Raw genomic sequence first — 13,311 nt, 5'->3', positions numbered from 1 at the left:
AATGGGTGGATATTAGAACATTGGAGCAGTCCGAAAGCTGAACACATACAATAGAGTTTCACATGGGCATACCACATGGCCACATGACCCACATGGCTATGTGTCCAGGGCGTTTCGATATCAGGAAAGTTACGATTTTTAAGGGTTTTGGAAATCTAAAAAGGTATAAATAATGAGATAAAAGAGGAGGAAAGCAATCATCATTAGATAGCACGAAAATTACTCAAAGCACACCACTGAAGCCGATTTCTAAGCAATTATCTATCAAGATTTAAGAGTCCAAGCCGGTTTCCAAAAGAGTTATCAATGATTTCTTTTATTTTAGTGGTTATATTGTATTTTTGGAGTTTATTCTTGCAAGTATGAACTAATTCTCTTAATACCTAGGGGGATGGACCCTAGGATGGATTCTATTGTTTGATTTCTATTTATATGCAATAAAATCTTAGTTTTTGTTTTCAATTATGAACGCTTAATTGTTCTTGGGTTGATAATTTCAGAGTGTTGATCCATGCTTAATGTGCATAAGTCTGAGGTTGACTAGACCATTCTTGCGATTAGATCTTGCATGATTGAATTAGGTTGCATTCAATCCTAGAAATAAGATGATATAAATCTACCGAATTAGACGCAAATCTAATATGAGATCCATAAAGCCAATTAATGCAATAATAGAGGTTTTAATTAGAAAGAAATTTCAATTAATCAACCAAGATTTAGTTTCTCTTATGCTCGAAAGAGATATAAACATAAATTAGGTATTTCTACGAATTAAAGGGTTAAGAAATGAAATTGTATAAATTAGATTGAGAATTATAGATGAAATCTAGGTGGATTCTTACCTAGATATTCTTTTCACCACTTGGTTGATACTTGATTGTTTTTTTGTTTCATTCCTTGGTGCACTTGTAATGGCCCAATTTAGCCCAAAACCAGAATACAAAACAAATAAAATTTATACCAGAAAATAATAGCAAAGCCCAAATAAAAAAAATAGTCCAGTTGCAAAGCCCACATTTACAGGCCCAAATGGCCCAAAACAAAGAAAAACCCTAATGTCCCAAAACCTAAACAGAAAAGAAACCTTAGCCTAGAGTTGCTGCCGCCTCCACTTCGCCACATCAGTGTCGCACTCTAGTGCCTGCCACCACCAACTGCCTGTCACCGTCACCATCACCGCCAGCAAGAAAAAGGAAGAAAAGATAAAAATAAAAAATGAGCAGTTGAAACAGTAGAAAAATATATAAAAGAATATATTGTAAATTGGCTATAAAAGCCAATTTTGGGCGTAAGGAGAGTGCTAATCCTTCCTCGTGGGTAATCGACTCCCGAACCCATTTTATGGATTTTGTAGACCGAAAAACATTATTTTAGCAAATTAAATCTCTTATTAAAATGATCAAATTTCGAGGTAACCCGATCACTGAGAAATGGGTGTCACGACACTGTACTGATGTCATGACATTGATTTTCTGATGTCGCAACACCGAGGACAAATTACTCGACACTGAAGGTTGGATGTCGCCACACAGGAGACAGATTGCCCAGAACATATCTGAAACATCTAAAAACGAGTTTAAACTATCGACAACCATTCCATAATACATCTAAACAATTTTAAAACTCAAAATATGCTGAATTATCATTCAAAACATCTAAACTATGCTTGCAAGACAACACTTGGGGAATAGAAATATGCATTTGAGATGTTGAAGCGATGTGCATTGCCAAAAATGGAAAATGAGGTATTTCCGCTTTTAAAATTCAGTTATGATAATTTGCCTAATGCCACAACGAAATGTTTGCCTCCTATATTGTTGTCTATATCCTGAAGATTATTGTATTCCCGGAAAGAGATTAGTGGAGTATTGGTTTTGTGAAGGGTTATTGAATGCATTTGATGGAATCGATGAAGCTCAAATGCAAGGTGACAACATCATCCACTCTCTTATTAGTGCTTGTTTATTGGAAAATGTTAGTGAAATGGATGAATGAGATAGTATGAAGATGCATGATGTGATTTGTGACATGGCTTTGTGGATTACACGTGAGTCCGAACAGAGAATAATTTTTTTGTCAAGGTAGGGGCTCAATTATTTGAAGAACCAGATGTTAAGGCATAGGAAAGTGTAAAAAGAATGTCAGTGTGTAACATCCCCTAACCCTTACCCGTCATCAGAACAGGGTTCCAGAGCATTACCGGACTTTTCAGATTAAATATGAACATTATATAATCATCTAGCATACACATCATAAGTTAATCATATTGTCCCTTTTATGATCCCCCAAGGCTCAAAATGTGTGTTAGTAATAAATCGGGACTAAATCGGGTACTCCAGGAATTTTTTTGTGAAAACATCAAAAATTTTCAAAGAAACAGGAGACACACGCTCATGTGTTAGCCGTGTGGACTCAAAATGAACCTTAAACATCAATTTTACCCTTCCCTACAACCTTGAACACCAAGCAACTCAAAAACCAATCGTTCAATCACTTTAAAACACAATTTAATACCTTTAAAACATGTCAAAACAATCGTCCTAGCTTCTTAACCAATGTACCCTCATAGGTACTTCACATATATTATCAAAACAATCAAATAAAATATCATTTAAGTCAATTCTAAATTCGTAGCAATTTCAACTCAAATTTGCCTAGATCACTCTCACTTATGCATCAGCTTCAACATTCCATATTAAACCTCAACTTAACACGTATAATCATGTATATAAGTAACCAATATCATCTTATAACATCATTTACATTCACTTCCCAAATACACAAGCATAAGACATCCTAGGTACTTGCCGACAAAAAAAGAAATATACATCACCACGTTTTGAGTTCGGGATCGTTGATGGATGCTGAATCGGCAATCTGACTTTAACCTAACCTGCGCATGAAAAACAAACCGTACGCTAATTATAAACTCAGTGGTATTTCTATAATCCGAATGCTTGAAAGTAAAATAATATAACATATAATAACTATAGTCAGACAATTATTCAATTCATAAATAAGGTATTTATAACACATTCAATTTTTATCATTTGCTATCCCAGATAGCTTTTCACAATATGAATACAAATCATTTGAACAACAATATTGTTCATTCATATTCAATTCATAAATACACAAATCATGTGCCTCTAATCATATTTCAAATCACCACTCAATATCAATCATAACACTATTTTATTCAATAACCCTTATTAACATGACACGGACTTGGACTGATACACGGATCCAACCAAAACACACTAGTTTTGGTTGACACCCAGTGTCTCATCGGCCATGCTGAAGTAAATTGGTACCCAGTACCTCATCTAATTTATCCGAAGTAATAATTTGACACCCAATGCCTCATCAACTTGAAGTCGAAGTATCCCTGAACTCTTTCAATCCTATGGCATGCCATCTATATTCGAATCAGCCCGATACAGTTAATAGGGTTTCAATTCACTTTTCTAATGCCACAGTTATCCAATACTCAATTGTCACATAAATCACAACTTCACATACATTCAATTAAGTATAAAAAATGCTAACACTTACCTTATTTAATTACCATAACCATTTAAATCAAAATACTAAAATTAATAATTAAATTCGGATTATATAAATACAAACCAGAATTTCCGAGCTACTTCTCGTCGACTTTATCTTTTCCTTTCTTAGTTGAAGTTTCCAGTACATCGTTAGCTATGGAAATTAAAACAATTAAAATTCATCAATGCAATAAAATTTCACGTTGAATATTTCAATTTTTATTCAACTTTTGTCTAAATTCTAATTTAGTCCCTAAACCGAGACTAACTTTATTTCTTCAAAACTTATTCCATATTTTCATTCAATTTCCACTTTAGACTAAATTCAACTTTCTAATTTCACTCAAATCCCTAAATTTAAAAATTTTTACAATTTATTCCCTAATACTCAAAACTTATAATTTAGTTTACAATTCAATCCCTTTTTCATTTCTAACTTAAAATTCTATCAATTTAATCCCCAAAACTTAAATTATTCAACATGAACAACATCTAAAAATTTAATATTTTCTAAAATTTCAACATAGATTAAGTAGTATTTAATACTAGGATTCTAAAAACATAAAAATTGCAAGAAAACAAAAAAGACTAAATTGACTTACCAATTAAACTTTGAACCCTTGAAAACCCTAATGTTTTTCTCCTCTTTCTTTCTCTCTTTTTCTTCTCTGTTTCGTTCTACTTTGTTCTTCTTCTTCTATTTTTTTCTTTCATTTTTTATGTTTTAATTATTATAAGAAATTATATATTAATATAAAAAATTTACTTAAATAATAAGTAAGTAAAAATTATTATAAATGTATGTATTTAAATGTTACACATGTCATTACCAATGCCACAAACTTGTTAATTTGAAGGCCTAAAATAGTTATATAAAAAAACAATCAAAATATCATAAACTTCCCAACTATAGCATTTAAGAAGAAAATAAACCTCTGTATCATCACTCTCTCCATCTCCAACGGCTCCAGCAAAGTTGACGTCATACACAAATGGTTCCACGGATTGAACCAATAAAACCCATTGAAAGAAAGAAATAGAAAACAACATTTTTAAACCCATATTAATCATTCTGAACATTTAATTATGACTAATAAAACAGTACATAGCAGTATATATAGGAGAAAATCATAGGCTTGCTTACTATACCAAAGATAGGTTTTTCAAATTTGAACATTAATTTATTTAAAAAATATATTTTAAAATCCAAATCCAAATCCAAATAATCTAATTAATTTGATTCTCAATTTTAAAATTATTGATTTTGAAAATTAGTTTAGAATTGATAACCACCATTTTATTTTTTAAAATATAATTTATTTAATTGATATTTGTCATACACACTACTTAATTTTGCCATTAATTTTTTAATTTTATTCAACGTTCCTTTAAAATTGATTTAGATTTTTTTACGGATAAAACTATTAAAAAATATTTTGTCTCAAAACACTAAATCTCAATTTCGTGCTTCAATTATTTTTAACAATTTTGTGGTTGAACAAGGTTTTCCAAGCTGGAATGGCGGTTGAATTGGTTAGACCACCCGTTCCAATCCGACCGGTCCAATTGATTTATCCACTTTAATTGAATAAATCATTAAAAGAATATAAATAGATCAAACTAGTTCAACCTGTACGACTGGCCAATTCAACTGGTTCGCGGGTCACCTGGTCCAACCCCACATATCAAGTGGCTATACCGATATTGAAAACAATGGGATTGAGTCAAATTATTGTAAGTTTTTATTTGCTATAGTCAATTTGACAAATTTTTTGTGAGTGAAATGATATTCGGCTAAACTACATAATTTTATCACTTGTGTATGGTTTAACTTACTCTTTTTTTTTTGTCACTATACTTCAACAAAGTTATAATATAGTTACTGATGCTTTCGATTTAATTGTTGTTAACAATGTAATAAGTAGACTTGACACATTATATCATCATTTTAGATGAAAACTTCAAATCAAATTGCACAACTAGTCCTTATATTTTCATTTTCGAGTAATTTAATTCTTTGTCGTTTTAAGTTTCTTTCTTTTCCTTTTTCTTTTATATTTCATTATTTTACTTTCTCTTCTTCTTCTCCTTTCTTTGTAACACCCTTTAATCGAGACTAACCAACATGTTCCGAGCAAGAGATGTCACATTTGGATGCTAGAACTAAGTTAATCCAATCATCAAATTCAAGACTTTGCTTTAACATAAATAGACTTTTTGAATTTAGTCAAGTCATTTCTAGGATTTTTTTAAAAAAATTTGGATAGAAACGGGCGTCGTTTGGAGCTTATTCGGGTCACAATAAGGTAGCAGGGTCAATGTTACGACATTGGAAAAAGGATTGCGCGACACTGGGAAATGGGTGTCATGACACTGTATTGATGTCATGACACTGATTTCCTGATGTTGCGACACCGAGAACAAATTACTCGACACTGAAGGTTGGATGTCACCACACAGGAGACAGATTGCCCAGAACATATCTGAAACATCTAAAAACGAGTTTAAACTATTGAAAACCATTCCATAATACCTCTAAACAATTTTAGAACTCAAAATATGTTAAGTTATCATTCAAAACATCTAAACTATTCTTGGGGGTGTGACGAGGATGAGAATGACGACTTCTACAGGTGCAATGGACTAAAATGCAATCTAGGATATAGGATTTTGTGGTACTTTTACCCTCCACTTTGTGGGTCAAGATCCACTTTGTATTCTATTGGTAATCTGTGACATATGATTGACAATAAAATGAAAAGGTTAAGTCTATCAATGATAATAATGATTAAACTAGTATTTTTAAATTGAAAAAGTAGGAGGATTGAATTTTTAATTTTTGAAGTATAAGGACTAGATCTCAAGTTTTATAGAAGTACAATGACTAACAGTATGTTTTAACCTATTCTTTTAGAAATAATAGTTATTAAGAATTTTTAAAGAAAAAAATTCCGATTAATAAAAGTTAAGCCACAGTCATGATTAATAAAAAGTCGATGATTCTTCTTAGAAATAACAGTTAATAAGATTTCTGCTCCAACTAAACAAAAGAGTCGAAACCACTACCTGTCTTCTTCGCTTCTTTGGCTAAAAAAGTTAGCTACTCTGATTTCCTTCTCTGGGTATACACTCTTTGAATCAGCTTGCTTTATCTATACTATCCATAATGAAAGCTCTAATGGTTGAAACCCCATCTTCTTTAACTTTATTTGATGAGCATCCTCCTCATAACTGTGCCACAATCGCCTTCCACCTAAATCTGTTCAAACCCCATCTTCTTTAATTTTATTTTTAAGTCATTCACAAACAATTCACTTTGCATCCACATCTCATTTGTTTCCTTTATTTTTATCTTTCGTTTACCACAATCATGGGCAATTGCTGCTCCGTACAATGTAGTTTCGAGAATGTCCTTCTTCGTGGTTGGGATTTCATTGTTGGCAATGCTAATTATGTCTGCAAGCTTAAACAAACTCTTCCACCTTTATCTGCTGCTCTTCAAGAACTGAGGGCGCAAAGAAATGACGTGCAACGGGAGGTTGATGTGGCTGAACAACGACTATTGAAGCCATTTAGCGAGTCCAACTATCGCTTTCAACAGCAGACACTATAATTGTTAAATAAACTTAAATGAAAAGTTAAGAGTTATGTAAGTGAAAGGTCAAGAGTTGAAAGTTCAAGAGTTATGTTGTTGTTTTTTTAATGGGTTTAAATTAGTAGTTTTTTGTTTAGGAGAATGAAAGGTCAAGAGTCATTGGTTATTATTAGATTTTAATATTTTCAGTTTTTTTTTGTTTTAAAGGGTTATATGAATGTGAACAATTTTACATTGAGAATAATTTTATCAAATTGGTATCTGAGCTATGGAGAGTGTGACCAGTAATGTGCCGCTGCCTCGACTAACAAAGGTGAACTATTAGAATTGAAGCATCCAAATGAAAGCTCTTATCGGGTCTCAAGATGGTTGGGAGGTGGTCCAAGAAGGTTTCGTAGAACCGAAAACTACTGCGGGATATACGGCGGCTCAAACGTTGAAAGAAATGCGATCGAAAGATAATGCAGCATTATACATGTTATTCCGAGCTGTTGACGAGTCGGGCTTTGAGAAGATTGCAAGTACGACAACTTCAAAAGAAGCGTGGAACATTTTAGAAAAGGTGTACAAAGGAGCTGACCGAGTTAAACAAGTTCGCCTTCAAACTCTTCGCGGTGAGTTGGAAGGCATGAAGATGAAGGAATCGGAAGGTGTCTCCGACTACATCACGCGTGTTCAAACCGTGGTGAACCAACTCAACCGAAACGGAGAAGCGTTAACCGATGCACGAGTTGTGGAGAAGATTTTGAGATCGTTAACTGACAGTTTCGAGGATGTCATATGTGCCATAAAAGAGTCAAAAGATCTAGCAACACTCACAATCGATGAACTCACCGGTTCTCTCGAGGCACATGAACAACGTAAGAAGAAGAAGAAAGATGAGACACTCGAGCAAGCACTTCAAACAAATGTATCAATCAAAGACGAAAAGGATCTCTATTCTCAAAGCTTTTGAGGTAGAGGCAGTGGTCGTGGAGATCGAAGAAATGGCCGTGGTGGAAAAGGTCGTGGTCAAGAAGGGAATTATGAGGAGAAGGAGCATTCAAACCAACAAAATTGGCGTGGAAGAAGGCGTGGTCGTGGAAGAGGCGGATGGTCGAATTATTCTAATGTCGAGTGCTACAAGTGTGGCAAATATGGTCATTATGCGAAGGATTGTAACTCTGATAAGTGTTACAATTGTGGTAAGGCGGGACACTTTGCGAAAGAATGTCGCGTCTCAAAAAAGGTGGAAGAGACAACCAACCTAACCACGAAAAATGAGGAGGCAAAAGAAAGTTTTCTCTTGATGGCACACAATGAAGTCAACACCAACAACAACATGGTATGGTACCTTGACACGGGTGCAAGCAACCATATGTGCGGGCACAAGCACCTATTCAAAGAGATGCGAAAGGTTGAAACGAGACATGTGCCGTTTGGAGATGCGTCGAAGGTTGAGGTAAAAGGCCAATGTACCGTTTGTTATTTACAACAAGATGGGTTAGTTGGGTCAATCCAAGATGTGTATTATGTACCAGACCTTAAGAGCAACATTTTGAGTATGGGTCAACTCATGGAAAAAGGTTATTCGGTATTTATGAAAGATCGGGTGTTACACTTAAAAGATAAGGAATAGCGTTTGGTCGCTCTAGTTGAAATGGAGAGAAATTGCATGTACAAGTTGAATTTGAAAAGTGTTCGAGGAAAATGTTTGCGAGTCGATGTTGAAGACAAGGTGTCATTGTGGCATCTCCATTTTGACCACTTAAATTATGGTGGTTTAAACGAGTTAGCGAAGAAGAACATGGTGCATGGGCTACCAGACATGGACTATGAGGGAAAATTTTGTGAAGAATGTGTGCTTGGCAAGCATGCGAGAATTTCTTTTCAAAAGAAAGCAGAATATCGGGCTAAGCAACTTCTCGAATTGATTCATACCGACATATGTGGACCAATCACCCCCGAATCTTTTAGTGGTAAAAGGTATTTCATTTCTTTTATCGATGATTTCTCACGAAAAACTTGGGTTTATTTTCTTAAAGAAAAATCTGAGGCATTCAAGGTGTTCAAGAAGTTCAAAGTGATGGTGGAAAAAGCAACTGGTAGACACATCAAATCTGTAAGATTTGATAGAGGTGGCGAGTATACTTCGACGGCGTTCATGGAGTATTGTTAGGAGTAAGGCATAAGACGATTCCTAACCGCACCGTACTCTCCCCAACAAAATGGTGTGGCCGAGAGGAAGAATCGAACTATTCTCGACATGGTTCAATCAATGCTCAAGAGCAAGAAGATGCCGAAGGAATTTTGGTCGGAAGCCGTGCAATGTGCCATCTATGTGCAAAATCAATGTCCACATGTGAAGTTGGATGATCAAACACCACAAGAGGCTTGAAGCGGATAAAAACCATTAGTTTCTTATCTCAAAGTATTCGGTAGTGAGGCCTATTCACATGTGCCAGATCAACGAAGAACGAAGCTCGAAGACAAAAGCAAAAGGTTTATTTTATTGGGTATGATGAGAAAACAAAAGGATACAAGCTACTCGACCCGATAAGTAAGAAGGTTGTAGTAAGTCGTGATGTACGATTCAATGAAGCAAGCGAGTGGGATTGGAATAACTCAACGGAGGCTATCATCAAAGACAGAGGATCATCAATTGCTACACCAACAATCATACCGACAAATCCTGAAACTACCGATGATGAAGATGAACCGCAACAACCAAAAATGCGAAGTTTGCAAGATTTTTATGATTCAACAAATGAGGTACATATTGTATTTATTTTGGCAGATTCCGAGAATATAAGTTTTGAAGAGGCGGTGCTAGACAAGAAGTGACAAACTGCTATGGACGAGGAGATTAAAGCAATTGATCGTAACAACACATGGGAGTTAACGAAATTACTGAAAGGAAGTCAGCCTATTGGTGTGAAGTGGGTGTTCAAAAGAAAGATGAATGCTCAAGGCGAGTTAGAATGGTACAAGGCGCGACTTGTTGCAAAGGGATATAAGCAAAATGAGGGGATTGATTATCACTAGGTATTTGCTCCCGTTGTAAGAATGAAGACAATCCGATTGCTCTTTGCACAAGCAACTCAATTTAAATGGCTGATATTTCAAATGGATGTCAAGTCAGCATTCTTGAATGGTGTGCTCGAAGAAGAAGTCTACATCGAACAACCACCCGGGTACATGAAAAATAGAGAAGAGAAGAAGGTGCTGAAATTGAAGAAAGCACTTTACGGGTTGAAGCAAGCACCGCGGGCATGGAATACTCGTATCGATACATACTTCATGGAGAACGGGTTCAAACAATGTCCTTATGAACATGCCCTCTACGTGAAGAAGAATGGAGGTAATATGTTATTTGTTGCTCTTTATGTCGATGACCTCATTTTTATGGGGAAAAATGGTGAGATGATACTAGATTTTAAGAGCAAGATGACACAATAATTCAATGACAGATTTGGGTTTAATGAAGTATTTCCTTGGTTTGGAGGTTAGACAAGAAGAGACAGGTATTTTTGTGTCACATGAGGCATATGCAAAGGAAATTTTGAAGAAATACAAGATGGCACATTGCAACCTGGTATCAACACCAATAGAACCAGGTGTAAAACTCTCGAAATTTGATAGAGGAGAACGAGTCGACCCGAGCAAATACCGGAGTTTGGTGGAAAGCCTTCGCTATCTCACTTGGACAAGGCATGACATTTTGCTAAGTGTTGGCATTGTAAGTCGGTTCATGGTGGAGCCGGTTTATTCACATTAGAAGGCGTTGAAGCGAATCCTACGGTACATTCAAGGAACGGTGTCACTCGGGTTATTTTATTCAAATATGGAAGATTACAGTTGATTGGGTATTCCGACAGTGATTGGTGTGGAGATTTAGACGATCGAAAAAGTACATTGGGATATGTGTTCTTTTTGGGTAATACGGCGTTTACTTGGCTTTCAGAGAAGCAACCAATCATGACACTCTCGACATGTGAAGCTGAATATGTGGCAGCATCTTGGTGTGTGTGTCATGCTATATGGCTCAGAAATTTGTTGGGCGAGTTGGAGCAACAACAACTTGGTGCAACTGAGATACGAGTTGACAATAAATCAGCGATTGAGTTGGCAAAAAATCCAGTGAATCATGAGAGAAGCAAACACATTGACATTCGTTTTCATTTCATCTGAGATCATGTAAAGGAAGGAAGTTTGAAATTAGTGCACGTGGCAAGTCGAGACCAAGTCGCGGATATCTTCACAAAATCGCTACCGGTGGTACTCTTCGAAAACTACAAGAAATTAATCGGCATGAAGGATGGAAGAAGCATTTAAGTTTACAGGGGAGTTTTGTTAAATAAACTTAAATGAAAAGTAAAGAGTTATGTAAGTGAAAGGTCAAGAGTTGAAAGGTCAAGAGTTATGTTGTTTTTTTTAATGGGTTTAAATTAGTAGTTTTTTTTAGGAGAATAAAAGGTCAGGAGTCATTGGTTATTATTAGATTTTAATATTTTTAGTTTTTTTTTGTTTTAAAAGGTTATCTATAATCTATAAATAGTTTGTAAGCATTTTATATGAATGTGAACAATTTTACATTGAGAACAATTTTATCAATAATAACAGAGGCAGAAAAATTGGTTTCAAATGATCCTCAACAAATGAATGACTTGTGTCTCGGTGGCTGCATTTCTAAGAATTTCTTGTCTAGCTACAATTTTGGTAAAAAAGTGGCCAAAATGCTTCAAGAAATACGTGATCATCAGAGTAAATGAGGTTTTGAGAAAGTATCGGAGAATCAGCCCGCTGCTTCAGTGGTAGTAAGGCCTGTAGAGCACCGGGCTGCTCTAGAATTCACAACCAAAAAGTATGGAGTTGTATCGTAGAAACAGATGTGAGGATCATTGGCCTTTATGGCTTGGGGGCGTTGGCAAGACAACACTCTTGATCAAACTCAACAACAAGTTCAGCACCATACCCAATGATTTTGATGTTGTTATCTGGGCGTTGGTGTCTAAAGATTACGATGTTGGAAAGATTCAAGATAGGCTTGGTGGAAATCTTGGATTTTCAGATGACTCATGGAAGAATAAAAGTGTTGAAGAGAAAGCTATAGATATCTACGGGTCTTGTGCAACAAGAGATTGGTTGTATTATTGGATGATTTATGGGAGAGGACGGATTTGAACCAAGTTGGGATACCAAAACCAAGCCAAGAAAATGGTTCCAAACTTATTCTTATTACTCGATCTTTGGAGGTGTGTGGCAAAATGGGAGCTCGAAAGAAAATCAAAGTGGAGTGCCTGGAACCGGAGAAGGCTTGGTAATTGTTCTAAGACAAGGTTGGAGAGGAAACTCTTAACAGCCATCCAGATATTCCAAACCTAGCTAAACAAGTAGCGGAAAGGTGCGGTGGGTTGCCTCTTGCACTAATTACAATCGGTTGTGTCATAGCTTGCAAGACAACACTTGGGGAATAGAAATATGCATTTGAGATGTTGAAGTGTTGTGCATTGCCAAAAATGGAAAATGAGGTATTTCCGCTTTTAAAATTCAGTTATGATAATTTGCCTAATGCCACAACGAAATGTTTGCCTCCTATATTGTTGTCTATATCCTGAAGATTATTGTATTCCCGGAAAGAGATTAGTGGAGTATTGGTTTTGTGAAGGGTTATTGAATGCATTTGATTGAATCGATGAAGCTCAAATGCAAGGTGACAACATCATCCACTCTCTTATTAGTGCTTGTTTATTGGAAAATGTTAGTGAAATAGATGAATGCGATAGTGTGAAGATGCATGATGTGATTTGTGACATGGTTTTGTGGATTACACGTGAGTCCGAACAGAGAATAATTTTTTTGTCAAGGTAGGGGCACAATTATTTGAAGAACCAGATGTTAAGGCATGGGAAAGTGTAAAAAGAATGTCAGTGTGTAACACCCCCTAACCCTTACTCGTCGTCGGAACAAGGTTACAGAGCATTACCGGACTTTTCAGATCAAATATGAACATTATATAATCATCTAGCATACACATCATAATTTAATCATATTGACCCTTTTATGGGCCCTCGAGGCTCAAAATATGTGTTAGTAACAAATCGAGTACTCCAAGAATTTTTTTCTGAAAACATCAAAAATTTTCAAAGAAAATAAAAGTAATTGCACATATTTACTATATACTATTTT

At 35.4% G+C, this 13,311-nt stretch overlaps 1 pseudogene; it reads left to right on the top strand.

Moving 5' to 3' along the window:
- Positions 1-11,988: 11,988 nt before the first annotated feature.
- On the top strand, positions 11,989-12,599 carry LOC121218452 (probable disease resistance protein At4g14610; annotated as a pseudogene).
- Positions 12,600-13,311: the final 712 nt, after the last annotated feature.

The sequence above is a fragment of the Gossypium hirsutum genome, chromosome D06 (genome assembly GCF_007990345.1).
Source record: "Gossypium hirsutum isolate 1008001.06 chromosome D06, Gossypium_hirsutum_v2.1, whole genome shotgun sequence".
NCBI lineage: Eukaryota > Viridiplantae > Streptophyta > Magnoliopsida > Malvales > Malvaceae > Gossypium > Gossypium hirsutum.
The sequence above is the reverse complement of the archived record's forward strand: the minus strand, read 5'-3'. Positions and strand labels throughout refer to the sequence as shown.